General features: G+C 44.3%; 1 protein-coding gene across 1 annotated transcript in view; it reads left to right on the top strand.

Annotated features, from left to right (window-relative positions):
- The first annotated feature begins 638 nt into the window (after positions 1–638).
- The window catches only part of SLC6A1 (solute carrier family 6 member 1), a 60,065-nt gene continuing 41,250 nt past the window's right edge, over positions 639–19,453 (top strand). Inside the window, exon 1 of the mRNA XM_043965349.1 lies at positions 639–922. The gene's annotated coding sequence lies outside the window, so the exon portion shown is untranslated. The remainder of the gene's footprint in view (positions 923–19,453) is intronic.

The following is a 19,453-nucleotide window of genomic DNA, read 5'->3' as shown; positions in this document are numbered from 1 at the left end:
GGTAAATATAAAAGAAGAATTGGCGGGAGGGAAATGAAGAGGAAGGAGAAGAGCGGTAGAGGAGAAAAGAGAAGAGAAATGGGAAAGGGAATATCGGGTAGAAAATGGAAGGAGAGTAGGGATGGGGAAAAGTGAAAAAAAAATGAAGGTGTAAGAGGAAGAGTGGAGGGACTCGGAAATGGAAACAGCGAAGAAGAGAGAGAGAAAAGGATCAGGAGAAATGGGAAGGGAAGAGAGAAGTATAGCAGAAGAGAGAAAAGAAGAGGAATAGAGAAAGAGAAATGGGGCAAAGAAGAAAGGGGAAGAGAGGGAGAAGTAGATAGAAAAACAGCGAGAAAAGAAAAAAGAAAGAGGGGAGATGGGATGGAGAGCGGGAGAAGAGAGGAGAGGGGGGACAGAGAGAAAGAAGTCGAGGAAGCCGAAAAGAAAGGAGAGGAGGGAGGGAGGGAGAAGAGAAGAGAAACGAAGGGAAAAAGGAAGAAAGGAAAGGAAGGAGGCCGAGAGGGAGAGAGGAAGGGAGCGCTCTGTACTGAGGAACACTGGGCTGGAGGGGAGGGGAGGAGAGAAGAGGAGGAAGGGGGTGGGCTGACTCGGGGCCGGCCCCGCCCCCGGTTGCCCACTCTGGGCTCTGAGCGGCGGCTCCAGCGCCCCTCCTCTGGCGAGCTGCGGAGCTCGGGAGGGAGAGCGAGCGAGGGAGCTAGCGAGTGAGGAGCTAGGAGCGAGGAGAGGAGCGGAGCGGGCGCATCCGGATGATCAGAGCGCTGCTGCCTGGCCCTGGGCAGCTCGGCGCAGCTCAGCGGAGCGGAGCGAAAAGAGCGGAGCCGTAACCAGCCCATGCGCCTCCTCCAGCTGCCCCAGGAGCGCAGTCCCGGCCCGGCCCGGCCAGGTCCCGTCCCGGCCCCGGCCCCGGTCCCGGCCGCAGGTAGGGAGGTTGGCTGGCTGGTTCGGGGTTCACTGCTCCAGGAGGGGGTGCGGGGGAACGAAGGGGCGACTGCCCGGGACCCAGTTCTGTCCCGCGGGGAAAGAGTCGGTGCAGCCTCCCTCTGGAGCTGAACCTTGCGCCTTCTTATCCCACAAACTCGGGGGGCGGAGGGGAGGAGATGTCCTCTAAAGGGGGTGGCGAGGAGAGCAAGACTTGGTGGGAAAGAGGGGAAAGCACAGCTTCGAGGGGAAGACTGGAACTGGGAAGGTCTGCCCCACTACCCGTCTTCCCCACCCGCCTTCTAAACTGCCCAGGGGTCCTCCCTAGAGAATTTGGGGAGAATGTGGTGAAACCCCCGCACCCCCGCCCCGACAACTGGCAAAGAGAAACGGGAGCTCTTCGAGGCTTTTGATTCCATTTCCCACCCGACCGAGGGCTTGGGGGCTAACTGCCCGCTCTTCCCATCCTAAGTCTCAACTCTCTGCTGAAACTGGGCTCTAAGATCGCCTCGAACGCCTTCCCTCCCAAGCTTTCCCTCCCCCCATCCCCGTGATCCGTCCTTTCCCTGTCAGCGCCACCCGTCCTTCCCCATATCCCAGTTATTCTTCCAGGGACTAATAGCCGCGAGGGTGTCTGGAATCTGAGACCCGAGACACCTCTGAACCCCTGATCTGGATGGCTAAGCAAAAGAAACCCAGCTTTCTCTCTGGGCTCCTTCTTGCAAAGGGAGCTTCGAAGGTCTTCCCGATGGGTTAGCTTTGTAGATATAGATGCGCTGGACTACAGCTGTTGTATTACCTGCGGGCTACTGAGGTGTTATCTCCGTGTGTGACAGCTGCGTCCAACTTGTGTTACAGGTGTAATCTCAAGGTGTCTCAGATGATTTCTAGGTGTGGGTCAAGGGTGGAGAGGTACAAAGTCCAAAAGCATATTTTCCCCCCCGAACCTTTTCTCCTGTGACCGTTGCCTCCACCACCACCCCCTCCTGCCCCGCTCTCGGGATTTGCACCCCTATCGAGCCCAAAGAGGAATCCCAAAGACTGGGGTTCGGTCTGGCGATATTTTAATTAGAAATGAAAACTGGTCGTTCACCCCCTCCTCCCCCCACGAAAGTCCTGTCCCACAAGGAGACCAACCTTTTGCCAGCCTCTGGTTAAGCTCCCAAACCAGAAAGCTCCGAGTCTTTTGTCTTGAAGAATTTCAGAGCAGCAAAGCTTCATAAGTGAACGTCTGAACCGCCGCTTCTGGTTCTGAATCGCTCTCTTGGTCGGCCACTGGAGGGGTGAAAGGGGGTGCAGGGAGAAGAGGTCTAATGTACATAGTAATTATGTATTGAAAGCGTGTTCTTTTGATGTGAACTTTTTTCAAAAATAAACGTTCAAGCGATTTCTGACTGAGAACCCCCCCACCCCCCGCCAAGGCCGCAGGGGAAAGGGGGGGGGGTGACCTCAGACCCAGAAAAGAGATTAGCCGTGAATTTTAAGTAAATGATCCCTTGGGGAGTCTACAACGGACAAGAACAATTTTCTTTATTACGGGCAATGTGTGTGTGTGTTGGGGTGGGGGGGGGGGTGAAGCGCTCTGCTGTCTTAAGCCATGGGAGCCAAGAAAATGGTCAATTCCATCACATTTTTCCCTAAGCATATGTGAATCTGACCATCGTGCAATACCCAGGTTTGGGGCAGTGAGATGACCTTGACCCTAGAAGTTGAAGATTGAGACGTGTGTATTGACATTTCTAGTAACAAGCAGAGTAAAATGGTTGAGGCGATAGTCATGCTGAAACACCGAGAGGAAAACAAAGGGAGCCTTTGAGCCAAGCGCTGAATTCATGGTGGGTGCGAGGACAAACAGCAGGTCCAGAGCCAGCGGTGGGGACAAAGAATAGAGCCGAGATTGTTTCAGAGACGAACAGCAGCCCAAGCTGGGGCTTTTCAGGTGAATCGAAATAACACCCTGCTAAGCAGCCACAAGGACTAGGGGAGAAAATAGGTGAACTTCTCCCCACCCTACAGGAGCCACAGGAGTAGATCCGACAATTTTGAGCGTTTTGCCTGTTCCCTGCTGGACAGGTGGTTAGCAAGATGCAAGGACTTCCCCAAATCTGGATGAAAAACGATGCCCTAGCATCAGGGAGTGCTTGCTAGCTTCTGATCAGGAAATGCAAAAACTTAGGCTTACAAAGGGAAGCAGGAGAATCCAACAATAAATGTATCCAGGTAATGTATGCAGCAATTCCCCTGGGGGAACCTTCAACTTTACCTTCAGGAAAACATACCATGCACACAGTGAGTGCTCAGTGTCTGGCAATAAGATATATAAGACTGTGGTTCTCTCATTGGGATAACAAAACTCAATGCCTGGAATATCTCCTGAAAGAAATGAATATAAATTCAGATTGCTATTGACAACTACCTATGATAGCATCCTATTTCAGCAATTTCATGGTGCAAGATTAAGGGGATGTGTTTTAAGAGGGTTTTGTTTGGAGTGGAAAGAGCACTGGACCAGAAACTAGGAGACCTGGGTTCTAGTCCCATTTCTGCTATCCACTAGCTGTGTGACCTTGAACAACTCAGCATCTCTCTCTGAGCCATTCCTATATAATAAGGGACTTGGCCCAAATGATGTCCAAGCTCCTTTCTAGTCCTGAAGTCCTTTCTCGCACATAAAAGCAACATTCTTGGTTGCTGTTTATGAAGATCTCATAGGTGTCTCCAGTTTAACATAAAATAGAGTCTAGAACAAAGGTCAGCCTATTTATTTGGCAGTGCATAAAGAAGGGTTCTTCTTCATTCTGGTGACGTATCTCCTTTAGCTGTAGCCAGTCAGAATTAGGGAATGTCTTTTTTTGCTGCCTTCTTGCTTGTCAATGGATTATGAGCTGAATGTCAAATCCTTTGGAACTCCAGCTGCCTCTTTGGTTCTATTCAGCACAACCAATAAACCCATATCCATTATTACTTCCATAGTGAAGGCAGCTGAAAATAGCCCATTTGAAGATAAAATGGGATCACCATTCAGGAACAGCCAAAGATGAAATCAACAAGTCAACAACCATGAGCATTTATTAAACACCAACTTTTATGCCAGGAGCCATGCTAAGCACTGGGGATACAAAAAAGCAAAAAACAAAAATGAGCAGACAGACAAACAAAAACCAACCCAATCCCTGCACTCAAAAAGCTTGGTCTAATGGGTGGGAATTTCTATTTGAGAATAGCCAAAGACTAAGTGGTATCACCTTTCTTTCCATTTATCTTTGCATGACCATATTGCTGACCATATCTGCTGACCCCAGAGAGGACAGGTGGCTGAAATTCAAAACTGGCCTTGACTTAATGACTGTCCACCTGTTCCATGATCCCTCAAGATGGTAAATGAACTCCGATGCCTCAGCCAAGGGGAAACAATGCCATAGCCACTATGGACTTTGACTCATCAGCCGCAGCCCTGATACTGAATTGAATTAGTGCCACTTAACTCCCCTATACAACCCAAACTAAGAGAGAAATGTTCTATCAGCAGATCTCTTTGTGTCTGGTTGTATGATGCCCAAACTACCCTCCCAATTCAACCATGTAAGATATACCAAACCTTTCTCTACCCATAACACAGTGTAGAGAGATATGTTTCCTTTAGTGATGAAAGAGCCTAATATTGACTGTGATTGGAATGAACAGAATTTCCCCTTTTTGCTAGCTTGAATGGCTTGTTAATCACAACCCATGGCAGTGCCTCTTCAACCGCCTCTGTGGATTTGGCTCCTACTTCCTAGTCCTTCAGGCTTTTTTCCTGCATTTCTCTTTCTCCAGAGGTAATTGGAATGAATTGGTGCATTGGGGGGCCGGGGGGTGGGGGGAGCTGTAAGGGTTAAGTGCAAAAATGAAGCAAAAAAAGCAGGTTTCCTAGAGCCCATAGCCAAAGTAGCTTTCAGGAAGACCCCACACCATTTTCAACCTCTTTCTTGTTGCCTCCCTGGGAAACCAATAGAGGAGCAGGGTAGCTATTGGAGTCACTACCATGTGGTCCAGAAGATGGCTGCATTGACGTGAGCCAGGGCTAAGAGAGCACAGTACAAGAGTGACAATAGCAGCCATCCAAGCTATCTGGAGGATGAGCCATTTTGTGGATAAATTAATTGAAAAGATGAGAGATGAGCATGACAGGTGTGTTTCAAAGGAGAGCTATTACAGTAAATGGAGTGTAGCTTGACATTATATAACTGATTGTCGAATCACGGGGCAAGTTTGTATCATAGGAGAGAGCCTCTGTATAATAAACCTGTATAATCAACCATGGCTACATGATATAGTGGGGAAAGCCTGGATTTGATGTTAGAAGACCCAGATTCAAATCCCAGCTATGCAATTTACTACCCTTGAAACCTAAACCAAATCACTTGATTCCTCCTTGGCCTCAATTTCTTCACCTTTCAAAACAGGGGATTAGACTAGCTAATCCCTAAATGTCTGAAAGCTTTAATTCCTGTACTCCTAAATGCTGTCACCACTGTTGAGGACAAGCAGTACAATATTGTTAAAGACTCTATAAACAGTTTTTAAAATTAATTACAAAGTAGTCCCTTCAACTCACATACTCCTAGAATTTGATGTGGACAGGATTTTGCCTGATGCAACCCTTCTATAGGTTCTTAGAGGTTCATTTCCAAATTTTGTATACAGCCTGTGCCTCTAGCCACATCATTCAATCCAACCAACGAGCAGTTATTAAGCACCTGCACGAACGAGACATTGTGCTAGGCTTCACGACTACAAAATCAAGAGGACAGTCTCTGCCTCCAAGTAACTTAATCATACCGATCTTGTTTCTCACAGCATAGCAGGGACACAGTATAGTGTGGTGAAAAGAATGTTGGGAGACGTAGATTCAAATGCTGACTGACAATTATTAGCTTTGTGACCAGAGCAATTCACTTGACTTTTCCAAAGCTCCATTCTCTCATCTATTAAATGGAAATTATATGATTTGCACAATCTACCTCACAGAGTTGTGACAAAATGGAATTATAAGCTTCAAAACCTAATTGTGAGTTCTCACGGTGTCTATCTACTCTAAAGAAGATGTAATCAGATATTGGAGGGTTGTACCCTTCTATGATTTTCCAAATAGCATTGTTGTCTTTGAGAACCAATTTCCTATGGATGGGATGGGTGGTAGCGAATGGAGCGGTCAGTTCAGTTTTACTTGATCGGATATGACAACGAAATAGCATCCAATTCGATCTGAGCTGCCCACAGTGAACATTTGTCTATTTTTATATTTCTTGCAAATTGGAAATTACAAGGTGGTCAGAATTTGCCATGTGATTGGCTGTGGCATTCTCAAAGGGGGGTAGAATCGCATCTGAGTGGAAGAGGCTGCCTTGGGGTTCCAGAGAGTCATCCATGCCAGGAAGGGACAAATCCATGTTTGCTTTTATGACCTTGGCACAGGCTTTGTGCTTCTGTGGCTATAGATATTGATGTGTTTTATTAAAAATAATAGGAACAACAGTTCACATAAGATCATAGAGCTAGCAGGTACCTCAGGGACCATCTAATTGAACCCTTTTATTTTGCCTGTGAGAAAATAGATACCTAATGAGGGTAAATTACTTGCCTAAAGTCATACTCACACAGGTAGTCAGCATCATATCCTCTAACTAGAGGGGAGAGAAGAGGGAATAAGTATTTAAATAGTGCCCACTGTGCTAATCGAGTTGGAGGGGGGTGCTGTTCTTATTGTTGTTTTTACAAATATCTCATTTGATCCTCACAACAACCCTGGGAGGTAAGTTCTATTATTATTCCCATTTTACAACTGAGGGAACTGAGGCAAGCAGAAATTAAGGGATTTGTTCAGGGTCACACAGCTAAGCTAGCGAGTGTCTGCAGCTGGATTTGAACTCAGGTCTTCCTAATTCCAGACCCAGTGCTCTATCCACTGCACCACCTAGCTGCCCAACTTTCTACTGTATCACTTAAGCTGTAAGGTTTACAAAGAATTGTACATACAGGATCATAGATTTGGAATAAAAAGGGGCCTCCAAAACCACATAATCCAATTTTCTCCTTTTACATATAAGAAAAGTGTCTCAGCAAGGTTAAGTGATTTGCCTGAGATCATATAGCCAGCAAGTGTCGGAGGAGGGTTTGTTTTCTTTTCTTTTCTTTTTTTAGTGAGGCAATTGGGGTTAAGTGACTTGCCCAGGGTCACACAGCTAGTAAGTGTTCAGTGTCTGAGGCTGGATTTGAACTCAGGTCCTCCTGACTCCAGGGCCGGTGCTCTATCCACTGCACCACCTAGCTGCCCCATGAGGAGGATTTTAAATCCAGGTCTCCTCTGATTCCAGATCCAGTGTTCTAGCTACTACACCCCTCTACTTTCAACCTGAAACAACAGCTCTTCTGGGTGTCAGTCATAAGAGGAGGGAGCATGGTATATTTGCATGGGTGGGTAGAGACACTGCAAGTGAAGCCATTAGACCTGTCCCTGAATCTCAGCTGCTATTCATCAGCTTTGTGACCTTGGGGAAAATCATATCGCCACCCTCAGCCTCACTTCTTGTCATCTGCAAAACAAGGGAGTTGGGAAAAGATTATTGTTAAGATGCCTTCCAGCTCTGGTCCTATTACAATTTCCCAAACAGTGGGGCTCTGTGGATAGACCGTTGGGCTAGTGATGGAGAAAACAAAATTCGACAGCCAGCTTTGTCACTAATGAGCTCAGTGGCCCTGGACAAGTCACTTGTTCACTCTAGGTTTCAATTTCCTCATCAATAAAATGAGGCCTATGGGCTACTTCTGGAGTGCATAGCCTGGGGTCCGTGAACCATTTTTGGAAAATATTTTGATAACTATTTCCATAAAATTGGTTTTCTTTGTAGTCCTATGTAGTTTATTTTGTGCGTTTGAAAACATTCTGAGAAGGCTTAGACTGACATTAAGAAAAAAAAGATCGGGGGCAGCTGGGTGGCGCAGTGGATAAAGCAATGGCCCTGGATTCAGGAGAACCTGAGTTCAATTCCGGCCTCAGAAAATTGACACTTACTAGCTGTGTGACCCTGGGCAAGTCACTTAACCCTCATTGCCCAGCTAAAAATAAAATTATTATTAGAAAAAGATTAAGAACTTGACCGATTAATCAATGTGGTCCCTTTCAGTTCTAATATTCTGAGATTAGACACCATCCTGCAAGACAAGTGCCTGATGCCCTTACTCGTTATCCTGAAAGGGCAGTTAGTTGGGGTTGAGGAGGATTTCATACCTTCACAGACATTTGGCTAACCTGTCTGCAGCCCCACCCACACATGTTTAAGTCAAATAGTGCTGGGGCAGTGAACAGAGGGACCATCTGGAAACTGGATACTTTCCCTCAGCATCAAAGTGTGCTAGCATGGAGATGGCTCCAGGGTCAGTCTCTATGTTCACCGAGTAGCTTTGCCCTATTTGCCATCCATGGATGACACCCCTAGCCCTAGCCAACCATCTCAGGTGCTATGGATCACTAGAAGGGGGGACAGAAGAGAAGGTATGAATGACTTATCCCGACTCCCCAGTAAACAAGTCAAAGGAAGAACCCTTAGACAGTTTCAGTCATTAAGGGCACATCCTTCTCTGGCAAAAAAGGTGGCATTCTGTTCTGAGCCCTGGCAACCCATTTCTGGGCTTTCACATTCAAATCTGAAGCCAACAAGAAGGGAATTAATTGTCCATCACTATTGAATAGCCTTCCCATGAAGATAAATCAACAACTCCATAAAGGTTGAAAACAATCAGTCTGATGCTGTAGAAAGAACACTGAACTTAGTGGCAAAGGCCCTGGGTTTGAATGCTGGATCGGCCCAGATAGCCCAGGTGACCTTGGGCAAGACTCTGGAGGCTTTTCATCTATAAATTGAGGAGGTTGGACTAGATAACTGCCATTTATATAGTTCTTTAAGGTTCGCAAAGAGTTGTATAAATGTTATCTCATTTAAGCCTTATAACAACCCTGGGAGGTAGGTGCTATTATGATACCCATTTTCTTATGCTTGAAGAAACTGAGGCAGCCACAAGTTGTATGACTTTCTCAGGGTCACACACCTAAGCCAGTAAGTGTCTGAGGCAGGATTTGAACTAAGATCGTTTCTTGGGCAGCTAGGTGGTTCAGTGGACCTAGAGCTGTGGACCTAGAGTCAGGAAGACCTGAGTTCAAATCCAACCTCAGACACTTACTAATTTGTGACCCGGGACAAGTCACTTAATGCTATTTGCCTCAGTTTCCTCATTTGTAAAGTGAACTGGAAAAGGAAATGGCAAATCACTCCAGTATCTTTGCCAGGAAAAATCCAAATAAGGTGATCAAGATTCAGACATGACTGAATAACGATAACTGAAACTCCCTGACTCCAATTCCAATACAATATGCAGTTTATGCTGACCCAGGCCTATTGCATCCCAATATTTATGAAATATGCCCTTTGGCGACCTTTAGATAGAAAAAAATTATTTCTGTGAGCTCTACTTGGAAATAACTCTTCCCTAGGTCAAATCAAATCACTGAGTAATTCCAGGGGGAATTCTCCACTCTGGGCCCTTGTTCAGGAGAAGGTGAGTGGGATCCAACATCGGTGTCAGGGTGGACGGGCAGCATATATTCAGAAATTGGGCTGGTTTTGATATTTGACAGATTTGGGGTCAGGGATCTCTTACTTTCCTTACCAACACTCCTTCAAGAAGGACCCATCCAGTGACTTCGGATCATAAAAATGGGTAGGTGGAATAAAGCACTGGACTTGGAGTCAAGAAGCTCTGAGTTCGAATTTGACCTCAGACACTAGCTATGTGACTCCAGGTAAGTCATACCCAGCCTCCCAGCCTCATTTTCATCATCTGCAAAATACATATTATAATAATAACACTTACCTCATAGGATTGAAAGAGATAATGTTATATGCAATGCTTTGCAAACCCAAAGCACTATTTAAATGTAAGCTATGATTATGGCATCAGAGATCCACAAGCTAGGAGGGACCTTAAAGATCATATAGACCAGCCCCCTCATTTTTTTCAAATAAAAAAATAAAACCCTGCAAGCACGTGCTGAAAAGTGACTTACCCAAGGTCACACGTATAAGGTCCTCTGACAACAAATACAGTGTTCTCCCCACTTTACAGGCTTAGAGACTTTTTTACTCAGGTCATTGGCAGAAGGGAACTGGGCAGAGAAGTCTAAGCCAAGGCAAACCTGACTGTGTCCAGGTGGAATCATGCAAATACTGTAGGCACTGAAATTGAAATTGAAAACAAGTCACAAAGGGGCAACATTCAGCTTGAGGTAGGGTGCAGGCCAAGGGGCTTTCATTGGGTTCCTAGAGAGACATCACACACCCATTGTATGTATATGAATCTTAAATTTCTTAGGAACTAAAAGGGAGGATTTAGAGATCATTTAATCTAACCTAATCTTACTGAAGCTAAAAGAAGTGAAATGACTTGTCCAAGGTCACACAGGTAGAAAAAGGCAGAACACAGGCAAGGTCACACAGGTAGAAAAAGGCTTCTGATGACAAACCCAGCATTCTTGCCACTGCTGTTTCTGACTCCAGATCCAATTAGCTTTCTGCTCCACCAAATTACTTCCTCTTAGAATTGACAGCTGACACCTGGAAGACTTGTTCTCTCAGAGTGTGAATGTCAGTGGCTGTACCCACAGACAGACACACATGGCTTGTTGTTCACCTGACCACGTGCGTCCAAGTCAAACCATCCCAAGCTGATTTATCCCCTCTATCTGGGGAGTGACACTTTCCATTAGGTCACATATAAATGAGTGATTCCTGCCCCTGCACTGCCCAGACCTGAAGCCCCTAGCCCCGACCCTGGGTCCAAAAACTGACAACTTCATGTAGTGGGGAAAAAAACAACTACTTTTAGCATCCAAGTGCCTGGCTTCATTCCCAACACTGCTCCTTACTGCTTGGATGGCTGTGGTCAAGTCCCTCATCCTAAGATTCATCTGTAAAATAGAGTTGTCCCCTGCTTTTGTCTTTGTCCATGTCACTGACTATCATTTATCATTCCTTTTACATACACCTTCATCTTCAAACAGGGGCTTTCTCTCTAACTCTCCTTTGCTGAGGTGACTCAGTGGACCCCATGGGGGGGTCGAGGATTTGAGTCCATCACGACAGGTCACACAAGATCTTTGAATCATAGCAAGAAAGCACTGTTGGCTTCTCTTGTTCTTGGCAAGTTTCTCTTAAAAGGACCAGAATAAAGCTTGAACACAAGCAGCTAGCATAAGCCTAGTCACATTCTTCCAGGAATGGTCAGTATACCTACATCACAGAAGCCCACGGGGCTTGGGACTGAGTCCTTGATTTGGTATTTCTTTGTAGTGATCCATACAAGTAGTTTCTATGAAGAACCTGTGATTTAAGGGAAGAGGGGAGAGGGTGATGAGAGAGAGAGGAGGAAGTGGGGAGGACTTAAAGGTAGGGTTCTAACTTTATAAAGATCTATGAAAGTACCATGAAAAGATATATTTGAAAAGACACATTTACCTTTTGTATTGGGTGGGGGGTGGCCAGGTAATGAGCTTAAGTGATTTTCCCAGGGTCACACAACTGGTAAGTGTCAAGTGTCTGAGGCTGGATTTGAACTCAGGTCCTCCTGAATCCAGGGCTGGTGGATTCACTGCGCCACCTAGCTGACCTATCTTTCGTATTTTAACATCAGGTTTCTTAGGACCTAGAGCTGGGATAGGGTCTTAGAAAACATCTAATATAATCTCCTTAGTTTACAAATGAGGAAACTGAGGCCCATACAGCATGTTTGTCTTGTCCAACACTCCAAGTATGTGTCCACTAAATATATGCATGAAATGTGTCTATAAAGATATGTTTAATTTTTAAGTTGTTTAGTACAATGTAGTTCAGTGAAAAGAATTTTGGGCTAAGCAGGAGTTGGAATGCTTAGGTTATAGCCCCAACTCTATATTAACTATATAACCTTGGGTAAATTGACCTCCTTGTATGGGCCTCAGTTTCCTTCTGTGTTAAATAAACTGACTACTCCCTCTAAAATCCTCTTCAGTCCCCATATTCTGTGATTCTCCAAAAGAGCGGAAGGAAATCAGCATGCATGGCTTCCTCCTCCATTTTCCCCCTTTCTAATAGCTTCCCCCAAATTATTGACTTGAGTGGAAGATAATGGCTCTTTCTCTGAATGGCATTGAATGCCATTAATGATATGGTACAGATGTAGCAGTGTTAATTATACCGTGGGTATTAAGTGAAAATCTCAACCCCAGAGGAGTTAAAAGCTGTCACTGGAATTGTGACTGGGGAGTTTAAAAGGCAATGTCATTTTCACAGGCTCCATGCTCAGACCCTTGTCCAAAAGTATCTACTGTCACTCAGATCCATTGTCTACCTAAGGTGATGACATCAGGGGGTGACCCCTTTCGGGGGAGGAAAGTAGATGCCTCAGAACCACTGGATGGGAGAAGGAGGTTTGATAGGGGACTGAGCCCTTTGAAGACTATGTCTTCATGGATAGATGTGGGAAAGCAAGTCAGACTGGGCTCCCATGATGTGAAGCCCAGCTCTTTCTAGGTTGTATGGATGTGCTGCCAATCAATCAAGTGTGGCAGGAAGTGGACATACAGAGACAAAATCCCTGCTCTCCAGGGGATCACATTTCATCAAGGGACAACATGTGTGTATGTATATGAGTGTATGCGTGTATGTCTAAGCATATGGATGTGTGTATATATTAAACATATCTTTATAGGCACATTTGTGTGTATATTGTGTACATGTATATGTATGCACACATGTGTGTATGTACATATATTTATATAAACATGCATGTGTATTTACATACATACATACATACTGGCTCTAGCCAAGTTCCTTTTTCTCTCTCTGGGCTTCAGCAGCTTTCTCTGAAAAGGAGGTTATTGGGCCAGATAGATTATCTTTAAGATTCCTTCCAGTTCTAATATTCTTTTATTCTAACTCCGCTAAGCCCTTTGAATCTGTCTCCTCATCTGTGAAGTGAGAATTATAATACCCTGTCTAGCTGTCATTGGGGTCTTAAGATCCTACAACTGGAGCAGGAAGGGACCTCAGAGCCATCTAGTCTAACTCTCTCATTTTCCAGACAAAGTAACTGAGGCACAGGGAGGTTAAAATGAAGGGCTTGATGCTGGAAGCAACTAGAGGCAATGCGAAATCTTTGTTAAATCAAATATTGCATCTCAATGAATTCCATTGGTTGGTTAAGATTGCCCATACCTCTCTGGCTATTGGATTTCATTTCTCAGTTGTTCTTTCTGTTCCCTTCCCTCCCCCTCCCCCATGTGCCTCTCACTTATCCCACTCCTAGCAGGTTTCTCTACCCTTGTCCTTACTCCAGGACCATTAGCACCTGGCAGACTGAAGGGAAGAAGCCCAATGTGCCTGGAATAATAGAGCTTGTGGAAGGATTCTGGTTGCCGTGACAACGGAACATGTGCCCTCCAAAGATAATGGGGGAGCCGGAGCCCGGAGCTTGATGCTCTGTGTGTGGAATGTTGATTCAGGCAGCTCTACTGAATTTGTTTGTGGGGGCTCATCCTTTCTCCCCATGCTCCTCCCCTCCCCACAGGGAAAGTGTTCACACTGATAGGAAAATGGTCATGCCCTCCTTGGTTTCTGGTGGAAAGACAATATTGAAACAACATTTACAACAAAGTGGAGAGGGAGGCTGTCAAGCATTCATTTCTCTGACCTACAGGTTGGACATTGGAAACCCATGTACACATGGACGTGAGGGAAGCAGTTCCGTTTGGTTTTAACTTTAGGTTTTTTTAATCAACAAGCATTTATTTTTCTCTCCTCTCATTCTCCCATCAAAAAGCATTTTTAAAAGAAAAACAAAACCCTTATAAAGCGTGTAGTCAAGCAAAACAGATTTTCTCATTGACGCTGTCCAAACTGAACATCTCATCTTGAGTCCATTACCTCTCTGGCAGGAGGAGAGTAGTATGCTTCACCACAGTCTCCCTAGAACCAACTCGCTTCAACTAACAACTCACTTCATTGATCAGATTTTTTAAGTCTTTTAAATTTCTTTGTCTTGACAACATGGTTATCGTATAAAATACTTTCATGGTCCTGTTTCACTTCACTCAGCATCCGTTCATACAAATCTTCTCAGATTTGTCTAAAACCATCCCTTTCCTCATTTCTTTAGCACAATATTATTCCATTACATTTGTATACCATAGTTATATAGTCATACCCCAACTGATGGGAACTCCCTTAGTTTCCAGTTCTTTTCCAACACAAAAAAGTGAAGCAATTCTATTTGTAGCCCTCTGAGGGTGTTGGAATCAGTAGCCTCTAAGGTTCCTTCTAACTCTATTTCCATTCTTAAATAGCTCACTTAAAAGACTAAGGTCCCAAATGGCAGCGGGCAGAGTCTAGGATGATGCAGAAAGTGGGGTCTGGGAAGGGAGCAAAATCCAAAATGTCCTCCTTGAACATGTTAAGTAACACAATAAATAAATATTTTCCAAACTATTTTGTTTGAGGTACAAAGGTGATCCTGGATTTCAAAAAGCTGCATCAGCCAGGGATCAGCCAGTGGCTCCCATTAAGCTAGCACGGCTGAGAATATATGGTCCATAACAGGTGGCAGGTCATCTAGGGACGAGTGGACCAATATTGGAGGACACAAAATCCATCCCAGGAGGGGTGGCCATCCAAGGAGGAGGTTTTTTGCTACACAAAGTCTCAAAGCCCATTCCTAAGAAGGCAGAAAATTCTTAACCTAGGGTCTATGGGCTGGCTTTTATAATAATATTTCAATATAATTGGCTTTCTTTGTAATCCTATGTATTTTATCTTATGCATGTAAAAGCATTATTCTGAAAAGTTTACCTGCCACAGACTTCATCAAAAAAGGTCCATGGCACAGACAAGGTTAAGAACCCCTGATCTAAGGTGTGGAGCATTTGCAATTTACTTCAGTGAAAGAAGAGCTCATATGGGTGAAACCACAGGTTTATAGGCTTATAGAATGAGCTGGAAAGGACTTCAGAGGCCATCAGATCCTCTCTCTCTCTCTCTCTCTCTCTCTCTCTCTCTCTCTCTCTCTCTCTCTCTCCTCTCTCTCCTCTCTCTCTCCCCCCATCCCTTTCCTCCTCTCTTTCTCTCCTGTCTCTATCTCTCTTCTTTTCCCCTCCCTTTTCTTCTCTCTGTCTCTGTCTCTTTTTCTCTCTGTCTTTCTGTCTGTCTGTCTCTCTCCTGCCATTTCTCTTCTGAAGAACCATCATTTTATAAAATCATACATCATTAGATTTGAGAGAGATCTTCAATATGATCATCTCTTCATTTGGTGATATATAACTAAACTGGACCCCAGAGTAAAGAGATGACTTATCGAAGTCCATACAGTTTAATAGGAATTGAGAATAGAACCCAACCCAACCACTGCCTAAAAAAACCCCCTCTACAATGTCCCTAACCAAGTCGTCATCAGGACTCCAGTCTGAGGACCCCAAGTGATAGAGAATGCACTAATGAAGGAAAGATGGCATGGTATATTGGATAGGGGTCTGGACCTCCAGTCAAAAGACTTTGGGTTTCAAATTCTACTTCAGTCCCTATTAGCTCTATGACCCTGGCATTTACACTCTCTGTGCTTAGTTCCTCCCCTATAGAACAAAGTGTTTGATCCCTAAGGTTCCTTTCCAGTAACCCCCATAATCTATGAACTCCCACCAAGACCCAGTGCACTCTTTGTTTTTTGTTTGGTTGTTTGGTGCTTTTGTTTTTGTTTTGTTTTTTGCAGGGCAATGAGGGTTAAGTGACATGCCCAGGGTCACAACAGCTAGGAAGTGTTGAGTGTCTGAGCCCGGATTTGAACTCAGGTCCTCCTGAATCCAGGGCTGGTGCTTTATCCACTGTGTCACTTAGCTGCCCCCTCCCCCCTCCCCAGTACACTCTAAAAGATCTCCAGTTGGTCCTCCGCTTCCTGATCCTAAGTCATTCTTCTTTCCTTTGTTCGCCTAACACTCTATTCTAGGAGATGGTCCTTGCAGGCTTACCGCATAAAGGGCGAAATCCAATAATTCTGAGGAAGGCTAAAAGGTTGCGATTGAAATCAGGCGGCATCTCAAAGCCAGCAGGAAGCACTAAAAACTATCTAGTAGGAAATTGAGTCCAAGGTCTGCAGCGAGGTCAGAGCAGAGTAGAGGACTGGATCACATTTCATAACTATGGGTAAGGGGAGAGTTTTTGACCCTTCATGTTGTTGTTTATCCTTCGTTCTCAAAGACGACAATGACACTGGAGGTGAGTCATGACTTGCAGTGAATTGGATTTAAGTGAGGGAGGGCTGGTGCAAGGTCAACAATCTCACTCTACTACTCCTAGAACCATATGGTTCCAGTGGCAAGATCTACATCAGGGATGACTGGAGATGGCCTCAGATGTTTAAGGCAATTGGGGTAGTGACTTGCCCAGGGTCACACAGCTAGTAAGTGTCTGAAGTGAGATTTGAACTCAGCCTTCAGGGCCAGTGCTCTATCTACTTTGCTACCTAGCTGCCTAGAGTTTTTGACCAAAACAATGGGATGGATAGATATATAACAAAGCAGTATGAGGGAATGCCCCTAAAGGCAGCTAGGTGACACCATAGTGCACAGAGCATTGTGCTTGGAGTCAAGAAGACTCACCTTCCTGAGTTCAAATCTGAACTCAGACACCATACTACCTGTGTTACTCTGGACAAGTCACTTCACCTTGTTTGCCTCAGTTTCCTCATTTAAAAAATGAGCTGGAGAAGGAAATGGCAAACCACTCCAGTATCTCTGTCAAGAAAATCCCTAATGAGGTCACAGAGTGTCAGACAGAAACTGAAATTATGGAAAATAACAACAACAAAATAAGAGAGTTAGACTAAATCAAACTCAAATAGAAAGGGATCCACTAAACTATGGATAAGAATCCCTTTGGGCTGCATAGTTACTTAGAAAACATGTTAACATTATCTCTGTTCGATTATACTTAATTTTAATCTGTTAAACACTCCCCAATTATATTTTAACCTGGTTGGGTTAGCATTCCTGTTTGGCACCTCTCTTCTAGATGACCTTTAGGGTCTCTTCTATGATCCCATTATTCCCTTATTCATTTCTTACTGTGTAACTGGCCATCTTTTTTTTTTTAATCATTTCACAGCTGATGTCTTCACAGCGTTTCTCTGCATAATTCATTGCTTATGATATATAGAAGCTGGCACTGTAGAAAATTCAATATGTGAAGCTCTGAGCTTAAAATGCTATGGGATCGTTATTCATATTAAAATGATTCTCATATTAGGAAAATATGGGGTCCTTTAAATAAATACCCTACTGTATTTCAAGTAACAATGATTTATGAAAAATTGATGACAAAGAGATGTTCAGGAAAAGATCGTTGTTGTCTAAAGGGAGTCACACTGACATCTGAGAGGGCTGCAGTCTGATTCTCCCCTTGTCTGTGAAAAAATGCAGATGCTTTTTGTTGTTTTTTTGTTTGATAAAATACTCTGAATGCACAAGGATCTGACAAAATAGCCTGAGAAATCTGAAGAAGTGAGTTCTAGTCTTGGCTTTGTGATTTAACATGTTAGACTTAGATAAGTCTGAGTTTCTCTGGGATCTCAGTGTCCTCATCTGAAGAATGGCATGCTGCCTCACCTGTCTCTCAGGAGGTGAGGATGTAGAGAAGAATGTATGTATGTCAAACTGTGTCTCACTGTTTGGGTTAGTCATTTTCCTAATGGAGCAGAGCAGATCCCCAATATTCTCTTCTCCACCCCCCACCCCAAAATCTGAATTTGTAAAGGGCTGTGCCTTATTTCCCTTCTCAATCTTTTAAATGCATTTTTAACATAATAAAATTGCTGTTGTTGTTTTAATATGGTTTGCACAAAGGTTCCTTCGCCTAAGATATTGATGTGATAGGACAGTGATGGACTCCAAAACTTTGTATGCTTATCCTTTCTGGCTTACTGTGGCAAAAAAGCAGAAATAGCACTGGGTTTGCATCTGGAGCTAAGCAATATTAACCAGGTTCATTTACCTCTCTGGCTTCAATTAAAACTCACCTTTAAAATAAGGAAATTAGACTAGATGGCCCTAAAATCCCTTCTAGTTTTAAAAGTCTATCAAACCTTACCTATCATGGGATACTACAATTTGAAGGAACCTGGAAGCCATTTAACCCAACCTCCCCCCCCCCCCCATTTTACCAGATAAGGAAACTGAGGCTCAGAGGGGAGAGAGGGGAGATGACTTACCCAGAACTACATGGGTTGTAAACAGTAGAACCTTAGATTTTGAAATCAGGTCATCTGATTCTAAATCTTTCTCAATTTTGAATTCTTCCACCCTCATCTCCTGTAGGGTGTCTGGCTCCCTACCTCAGCTCCCCCGGAAGGTGCAGATACCCACGGGGTCCGTGTCTGCATTTCACAGTTATTCTCAGTGGCACTGGCAGTTGTGGTAACATATGCTCATCTGCGAGCTGAGAGTGGTGTTTTTCAGGAATTCCCTTCCACAAGGCATCGCCAGAGCCCTCACCGCTACTGAGAAACAAGTCATGTTTACTGTGAACAGGAGCAGAGTGTGGGTGAGACTCTTCCTACGACTTAGATCCTGTCCAAAAAAGGGGAGATCACTGAGAGAGGGAAATGTTGATAGTAATATGGGGTAAAGCATGCCACACTTGCTCAGGAGGCTCAGGTTACTAATCCTTCCTTGGACACTTACTAGCTGTGTGACAATGGGCACATCACTGAGCCTCAATCTCTTCAGCTGTAAAATGAAGATAGTAAGATAGAATCTCTGAGCTACAAAGTTGTTGGGGAGGGGGTGGGGAGGAGAGTTCATGATGATACCGCTTATATCACTTTTCAGAATGTATCACGTCCATTTTCCTCACATACAACCATTGTATGTTTCTGTCTTTGCATACACATATATAATGTACCTATGTTGTCTCCTTTGATAGAATACAATCTACTTGAGGACAGGAATTGTGTCCTTTTTGACTATGTATCACCAGCATTTAGCACAGTGCTGGCATACCGTAGGTGCCTAATAAGGGCTTGTTGATTGTCTTTGAGTCAACTTGGGCATGACACAATGGACTTGGAAATGAGAAGACCTGGGTTCAAAGCCCCCATCACCTTAGGCAGTTCCACTTATCTTCTCAAAGCCCACTTTCCTCAGCTACTCAATAGGGGGGTAATAGCTAACACAATTCCCTTCATGGGTTATTGGGTGAGACCCAAAAGTGACAATGCAGAGGATGTACCAAAAGTCTTGGTGTAGTTTTAAGCTTAAGATTTGGTTTAAGCTTTTATATACAGGCTGTATATAAGGTTACACGTTAAAACTCAAAGTGCTATTAAATATCAGTTGTTATTACACAATGTATTATCTTTTTTATTATTCCTGTCCACTCAGACCAAATGGTAACATGAGTCAGGAGGTGGATATCACTTA

This window comes from Dromiciops gliroides, chromosome 1, assembly GCF_019393635.1.
Source record: "Dromiciops gliroides isolate mDroGli1 chromosome 1, mDroGli1.pri, whole genome shotgun sequence".
Classification (NCBI taxonomy): domain Eukaryota; kingdom Metazoa; phylum Chordata; class Mammalia; order Microbiotheria; family Microbiotheriidae; genus Dromiciops; species Dromiciops gliroides.
This window is presented reverse-complemented; position numbering and strand designations above follow the sequence as displayed.